At 36.5% G+C, this 7,718-nt stretch overlaps 1 pseudogene across 1 annotated transcript; it reads right to left on the bottom strand.

The window, feature by feature from the left end:
• LOC308503413 (olfactory receptor 51G2-like) lies at positions 1–950 on the bottom strand (annotated as a pseudogene). The gene has a single exon. The product of its transcript is annotated as an olfactory receptor 51G2-like (transcript).
• Positions 951–7,718: the final 6,768 nt, after the last annotated feature.

Here is a 7,718-nt window from a genome sequence, read left to right as displayed (position 1 = left end):
CTACTTGAGCCAATTTCTCCTGTCCTTGAATAGCTTGTATACTGCAGACTTTATCTGTTTAGTTTTTAAGCTATAAACCAAGGGATTAAGGACAAGGGTCAAGAACAGGAAGAGATTGGCCATAGTGACATGGAGAAGAGGAGATGTGAATGTACCAAACCTATGAATTAGAGCCAGCACAATGAGTGGCATGTAAAAGATATAGTGAAAATGTGGGAAACACAAGTATTAAGTGCCTTGAGCTAACCATCTTCTGAGGGTATACCCAGGACTGTTTTTAAAATCAGGATGTATGAAATGACAATGAACAGAGAGTCAACTCCAAAGGAGCAGAGGACAAGGGACAACCCATAGATGATGTTGACTCTGACAGATACACAGGCTAGCTTCATAACGTCAGGGTGGTAGCAGTAACAATGAGATAGAATCACATTCTTGCAAAAGGAAAATCGCTTGAGCAGGATTGGCAAGGGTGCCATCAACACCACACTACTAACCATGGTTGCAAATCCCATCCCGATAATCCGAGAAGGGATTAAGACCACAGTGTAGTGCAGTGGGTTGGTAATAGCTACAAATTGATCAAAAGTCATGGCCAACAGGATGGCTGACTCCATGGAGGAGAAGGTATGGATGAAGAACATCTGTGTTAGGCAAGAATGGAACTCAATCTCTCTGTGATTCAGGAGGAAGACATTGAGTACTGTAGGTAGAGTTGATAACAACAGACTCACATCTGTGGCTGCCAGCATAGACAGAAAGATGTACTGAGGCTCATGAAGACCGCAGTTAGTTTTGATAATGAAGAGGATAGTACAGTTTCCTAGAAGGGTGATTACGTACATGACACACAGTGGGATAGAGATCCATATTTGTACATCCTCCAGTCCAGGAATGCCTGTTAGAAGAAGAGTGGGTGGCTGGAACCAGCTACTATTTATAAATTCCATAAAGATACTTCTTGAGATTCAGTCTACATCAGCTTGTAAATGTTCCTATTGAAAGAAAAACATAGATTTTAAGAAAGGAGAACATAATGCATGTAACTCCTCTAGACAGTACTAATCCTAGGCATCTTTAGATCAAGGAATTGATCCTAAGAATGTTTCCAAACTATCTAAATAACTACCTGAAGTTAGAGCAATGGATAAGTGCTATTAAAATGTTAGAACTACTCTTTTGTCCCAAAACACGCTAATCATTGATCAAGTGACAACGGAAGTTAAGGACATACTTTTGCTTATCCCAATGCATAGAAAAATTTGATTCTCAGAACTCTTTTATTTCTTAATTTATTTAATTATGTTTGCATCTAATTTTATTTATAGTTATCTTAGCTGAAACTCTGAAAGATGTTCCTGAACTCTCCACCACAACATCATACCTGTAAATATTCAGACATCTGGAAATCTGGGTATTTTTCTTGTTATTTATACCTGCAGAAATAAAGCACAGGCTATTTCAATAACCCACACAAAGCCCAAGTCATTAAAAAAATCATGTGAAACCATTTATTTTTATAGTTAATTTCTAGCTTGTTTGATGTGCTTTTGAAAATAACATGTTAATTTTTCAAAATATGAAACAGTAATAAAAATCATCAAAATGAATATTGCCATTACTTCCTAGCTGGTGCTAGAAGAATATCAAACATCAACAAACAATTTCTTGATACGATTGGAAATATCAATATCTCTATTTCAACACATAAATTTATATTAGAAAATAATAAATATAATTTTTTATAAATATCTTAGAAATGGTGTAATTGAGGAAATAATGTTAGACTTTATGTCTTATCCTACAAAGAAGGGTAGGAAGAGATTACATATGATCAGTTGAATATAGATTTAAGTGTTTTGTTTAAAATTGCAAGCAGAAGCAAAATAACAATGTAACTACATTTAGGCCAATGGGGCATTTATATATTTGTGTATGGGGGAGGAGAAGGAAGAGAGGTAATAATAACTGACCTCATCTGTAAGAGCATGAAATCAAAACATCTTTTGTAAAATCATATTATTTAAAAGTATGGCCAAAAATCAGAGCACCAGAAAAAAATTACCATAAACAGAAATCAAAGAAGGATTCTTTCTCAGGAAAAAGACTACAGACAGGGAAGACTGAGATAAGAGACTAATATTTTTTTTTTTGCTTTCAGCCAAAAGTAGAAGTACTATGTGGTTTTAAGATCATGTAAATTTAAACAAACAAAATTATATTTTTATAAATATAAATATATCTTTGAAGAGTAGATCCCAGATGAATCATCGTGTATACATTTTCATCCATTGGTGTATATACCTATGCTTGTTCAGTCATCCATTCACATATTTTTGTCAGTGAATGTCTTCTACATCTTCCTATGTTCATTCATGTTATTCCTAGCAAAGAATGTTCTACAAAGCATGTCCTTTAGCTGAGGACTGCTCTTAAGGAGGGCCCCTAACAAGAAGGCCAACTTCTTAAGGATTTAGAATACTAAGCTTTATATAACTTTTTTTAGTTGTACATGTGAAGTATCAGAGTCACTCATGTTGAAGAAAAAAAAAAGAAGGAAGTCATGGTTCATAACACTGGGGCACCCAAATATACCACAGACACTACCCACAATCAGTCCCTCAACACTACATCCCACCCCACTGAGACATGGAGTCTCTTTTTTTCTTAAGTCGTTAGTATCACTTTTAATTTTTTATGTATTAACTACCAATTTGTATTTTTTAATGTCTTCACCTTTTCCACCCTGCCCCCAACCCCATTCCCAATTATCAACCTGATAGATCTAGTAACTATCTGGCACTATACCTAGTTTTACAATATTGTCGACTATATTCTTTATGCTATACCCTACATCCCCATGACTACTGTATAATAACAAATTTGTACTTCTTAATCCCTTACCCTTTCACCCATCCTTAATCGCCCTCCTATCTTAAACAAGTCCCTCTGAGGAGTTTCTTATAAACATAAAGTTCTTACCTACTAAAACATACCATGCAATGCATTTAAATATACCTGAATGCATAAACTACAGGTTCATTTATGTACATATATAACCAGCTTTCCTCCCTTTGTTTCAACTATCTTTCAGAGTATCTTCGAATTCACTCTTTACTTTATATTCATTTTTCCCTTCTGTTTCAGATACTGACCCAATCAGTACTACTACCACAAACATCAGTGCCACCATAAACACAATTGCAACCACTAATGTAAAACTCAGATATATATTTAGTTCATATTGCTACCTATCATTTTTTAAAATACTTCTTGTGCCTGTGCCTCGCCTTTCTTAACAAAAATGCCTTTGTTTCAACTAACAATTGTTTTCTAGTTATTCTCCATGCTAGCCAGATTGGTTGCTTAATACCACAATATATGACTTAATCATTCGACATCAGAATATTTGTATAACTTTTGATGCGGTCTCAAATGCAATCATGCTTTATCTCAACTGATGATAATTAAATTCTTTGAAAACCAGTCTATATCCAACATTCTATAAACTCCACAATTATTTCATATTATAAGAATTCCTCCAGCCATTAAATTCCAGCAGGATGTGCTCATTTTTTTTAATGTCATTTACCATATATGATTTCATATTACCTTCCAACTGTTAGCTGAATGAATTTTCCTTATCCAATTTGATTTCAAATGCCTTTAAAACTGTGATTGTACCCTTCACATATTTCACAGTAAAGAAAGACTAACATTGTTTGGACATAGAAAGCACCCAATGAATTTTTCTTAAGCACATAAATTAATTGTTTACAGATTCCCACTGTGGCATATAGTTGCTAACCCCTAGCAAAGATTTAAAACTCCATAGTTAACCAGGTTCCCTTTTAAACTCTGATGCACAAAAAGATTTGTGGGTCATCCTCCCCACTGAGTCTCATTTAGAACTAAAGAATGGATGCCATTAAATTTGAAAAGAGAACAAGAAATATGTATAATCAGATAGAGAATATAAATTTTTGTGTTTATCAATCTGCTCAATTTCCAGTTATCCTTATACTGGATTTCCATTTATCTATACTGGGTTACCCATCCTAGCCACAAAGACATTTTGCAGGCTATTCCTGGAGCTCCAAAAGAAATATAACTGTTCCAGTTAAATATGTCCTATTTTCAACCTCCTAAAATCATTTTAAGATATTATTTCTCCAGTCTTGCCCAGGCTCCAAAACAAAATCTTGCTCTCTCACATATGCAATGTCAAGTTCTTTTAGTTAACCTGAAAATCCATAACACTCCTCTTGGTTCCTCAGTTAAGCTTCTGTACTCTTACCTTTTCTGAATTCTACTTTTTGTTTCCTTTCTAAGGACACTGAGCTTCCATGACTTTCATTCTGAATCTGGAAAACCTCCACTAAGCAAATTCTAACAATGGTGACACCTCTCTGTTCTTTTAAGGAACATAAATACAACAGTTATTTTTATGTGTTGTATAATCTCATCATGAAACAAGCCCCCTCAGTATGACTTGACAAGTGAGATCAGTAGCACAATTCTGTTTTAGTCCCACCCTCCTTGGCATAGACGAAGAATAAATGGTTTCTTATGAGATGTTAGAAACCTTTCATAGAGGTATCTGCCAGGTACCACAGTTATTTATTGCAACAAATAGAGAGTCTTAGATGGTAGGGGCCAGAGAGAGGTTAACAAAATATACCCGAGATAGTTTTTTCAATATGCTATACATGAGATGTCGCAAAAATAAATTATTTGGAAGCAAGGATACACCAAACTTACTTTTCTCAATACTCCAGAGTCCTTATAATTAATCATACGTTCAAGCATGGAAAAAGTTGTATCTCTATTCTTCACCATAAATATGTAATGAGCTTTTCCTTGGAAGTGGTTTTTCCTAAGTAACTTTTAAGTATCCAAACTTAGTTTTGATCTTTTTTAGAGGCAAATCATTTTAAAATGTAATTCTCTCTTTAGTAGAAGCTGAAGGTTGAAAACTATTTCTTTCATTCCCATTGTTATGCATGTCCATTATTACATTGTTTCACAATATTATAATGATGTAATTATTAGAGAAATATAGGATTGTTTATGTTAAACTGAGTTAGTGTGGCCTCATTAAAAGGTTTGTTTTTCTTTCTCTTTTCTTCCTGTAAAGCTGTTAGTTGTAAGTTATTTTTTCCTTTCCTTTTACGGGTTTTATTATGGCTTTCCTATGACATAATAGGACAGAAAATTTTTTTCTATCCTTCCAAAGTTTTTGTTGTTGTTGTTTGTTTTTTCACAGTAGTGAAAGAGCAGTTTAAGGGAAAATACTCCAAAGAGATAGGAGCGGGCCCAAACACAAAAGAGTGACTCAAAAGGAGCTGACTGGGAGGACTTGGAGTTTTTATTTCCTTCTCTTCCAGAATGTGCTACTCCTCTCTAATTGTGGGGCTGCTTGAATAATACCTGTGATTGATAATGGCTAATGGTTATGGTAAACAAGGGCAAGTTTGGGGGGAGAAGGGAGGTCTTTTGGACAGTTATTTCCCATAGACTATGTTGGATGTGCAGGAATGTTACCTGACATATCCAGGCATCTTGGAGACCCAATTCCTGTCTCTGATTGCCTGCCTTATGTCCCCCTTGAGAGATGTGATCCCCATAGATCTCTATGGGAAGTTGCGGGATAGGAGACCTCTTCTTCTGTCTCTGCTTCCTGCTGAATTGTCCCTGCCTGTTGGGGATGCACAGGACTCTCGCTCTATCTGATCTTAGATGAGGGGAAGGGGTCTCAAGATCCACCTGGAGAACCATGTTGACGTCTTTGGTAGGGATGTACTGGAAGTCTTGTTGGAGTATCATTTGTATCACCATGGCCCCTAGAGGAGGAGAGATAGGTTTTAGTTGATAGAGTTGAAAGTGTTGGCCCAAAAAGCAGGATTCAAAGCCATTGACACAGGGTGACTGTGTGACGAAAAATTTGTTCAACTTCATGGAGGCTGGCTTTCTTCTAGTTTAACCAGTCATTCAGTTATTGTTCACCTGCGAGCTAGGCCTGGAAAGAGTGCTGTGATACAATGACCATAGTCAACATACATTAATCACTAGCTTTATAGTAATTATCGAAAACAGGGGGTAGCAGATTTCTATAATTCAGGTTAAAAACAATCTATTATTTATGATTAAGAGACTGATTGAAAAATAATTATAACCAGGGTCTATGGAGCCAAAACACTAGGGAAAAGTAAACTTAGAGTTTCTATAGTGAGAAGCCCTTTCATTTGGCCCATATCATTTCCCCCTTGACAGTAGTGGGATCTCATATCTATGAGACTATTGGGGAGTTATGAAACTCTCACCCCTTGTTGTCTAGATGTGAGAGTATGACTTCTGGATTAGTTTCATGTAACATCATGTGGAAATTGAAGGCTGTTAGGTGGAAAGAAATAAATTTTGTCAGAAGATTTAAAACACAGGGTCCAAAGATAAGGGTTAAAATAATCATTAATAATGGTCCCACAAGGGGAGGAAGCCAGGATGCCCAACCCTAGATCTTAGACCAGGATCCCCAAGATTCACTTAATTGTTGGTGGATCCTGGAGGTTCTATCTTTTAATTTTTGAGCAGCCTCTCTGACTATGCCAGAGTGATTAATGTAAAAATTCTAAAAATAAGCATAGCCCCCATTTTTCAGCAGTTAGGAGGTCTAGTCCTTCATGATTTTGAAAGACTACTCCTGTCAAAGAATCTAATTGGTTTTGCAAAGTGATGATACTTCTAGATATGTTGACTAGGCTATCAGAAAAATCCTTAGATAGGCTCTGGGTAAGAGAGAAGTGGATAGTCCGTCTATGCCTGTGCTTACTCCTGTAGAGATACCGAGGCCTATTAAAAGGGGAATGAATTGTATGGCCTGTTTGGTTTTCATATATGTCCTTAAAGTAACAGTTAGGGATTGATTATTGGGAGCTATGTAATCCAGAGCCAAGTAAACTAAGGTATAAGTTCCTGTCCAACTAGTTGGAAGGCATAGATAAGACCTAGTCCTGCAGAGGAAAAATATACCAGGGGTTCTAAGACAAAAACAATAATGAGTAGCCCCAGCAGTTCTGTCTGAAGAGGAGCTTTAGGTTTTCAGTTGGCTCACAGGAACAGTAGTGACAGTGTACCTTCTCGGGAGTCCTGTGGAGACATAAATGAAATAAGTTTGACTTGAGGGAAGTGGACCCAGCCACTGACTCTCTGAAGCCTGACAACAGCTCGGGTGCTTGGAAAAACTGTAAAGGGTGGCTTTCATGTAGAAACTAACTGGTCTGCTAGAGACCTTTCCCTCTAAGCTTCTAATAGCAGTTGGTTCCCTATATTTCTTAAGTACCTGTTGGACATTTTAAATTAATAATACAGGAAATAACAGAATTGAGGTTAAAATCCAAAATGATGAGCATCAGTTAGAGCCAGGGCTTAGAAGTATCTGGACAGAACTTTTCCAGAGTCCTTTTTAAGTCTAATTTGTTTGTTTTACCTTTCCTCTAAGGTATAGACCAATGGTAAGGAAGAGGCTGAGTAAAATAAGCCCAGACCTGGGGCCTCTCTTTGTCTTTACAACTGAGCAGTTTTCAGAGGAAAAAGGTCCAGAGTGAGCAGTGAAGACAGAATAAAATTAATCAGGAAATTAATAAGCTTATCTGCCATGTCAAGGGTCACCTGCAGTTTTGCCCCTGTGATGAGAATAGTTTGGGAGCCCTTGGGAGCTT

The sequence above is a fragment of the Rhinolophus hipposideros genome, assembly GCF_964194185.1.
Source record: "Rhinolophus hipposideros genome assembly, chromosome: 10".
Classification (NCBI taxonomy): domain Eukaryota; kingdom Metazoa; phylum Chordata; class Mammalia; order Chiroptera; family Rhinolophidae; genus Rhinolophus; species Rhinolophus hipposideros.
Note: the sequence above shows the minus strand (reverse complement) of the source record. Positions and strands in the feature narration are given on the sequence as shown.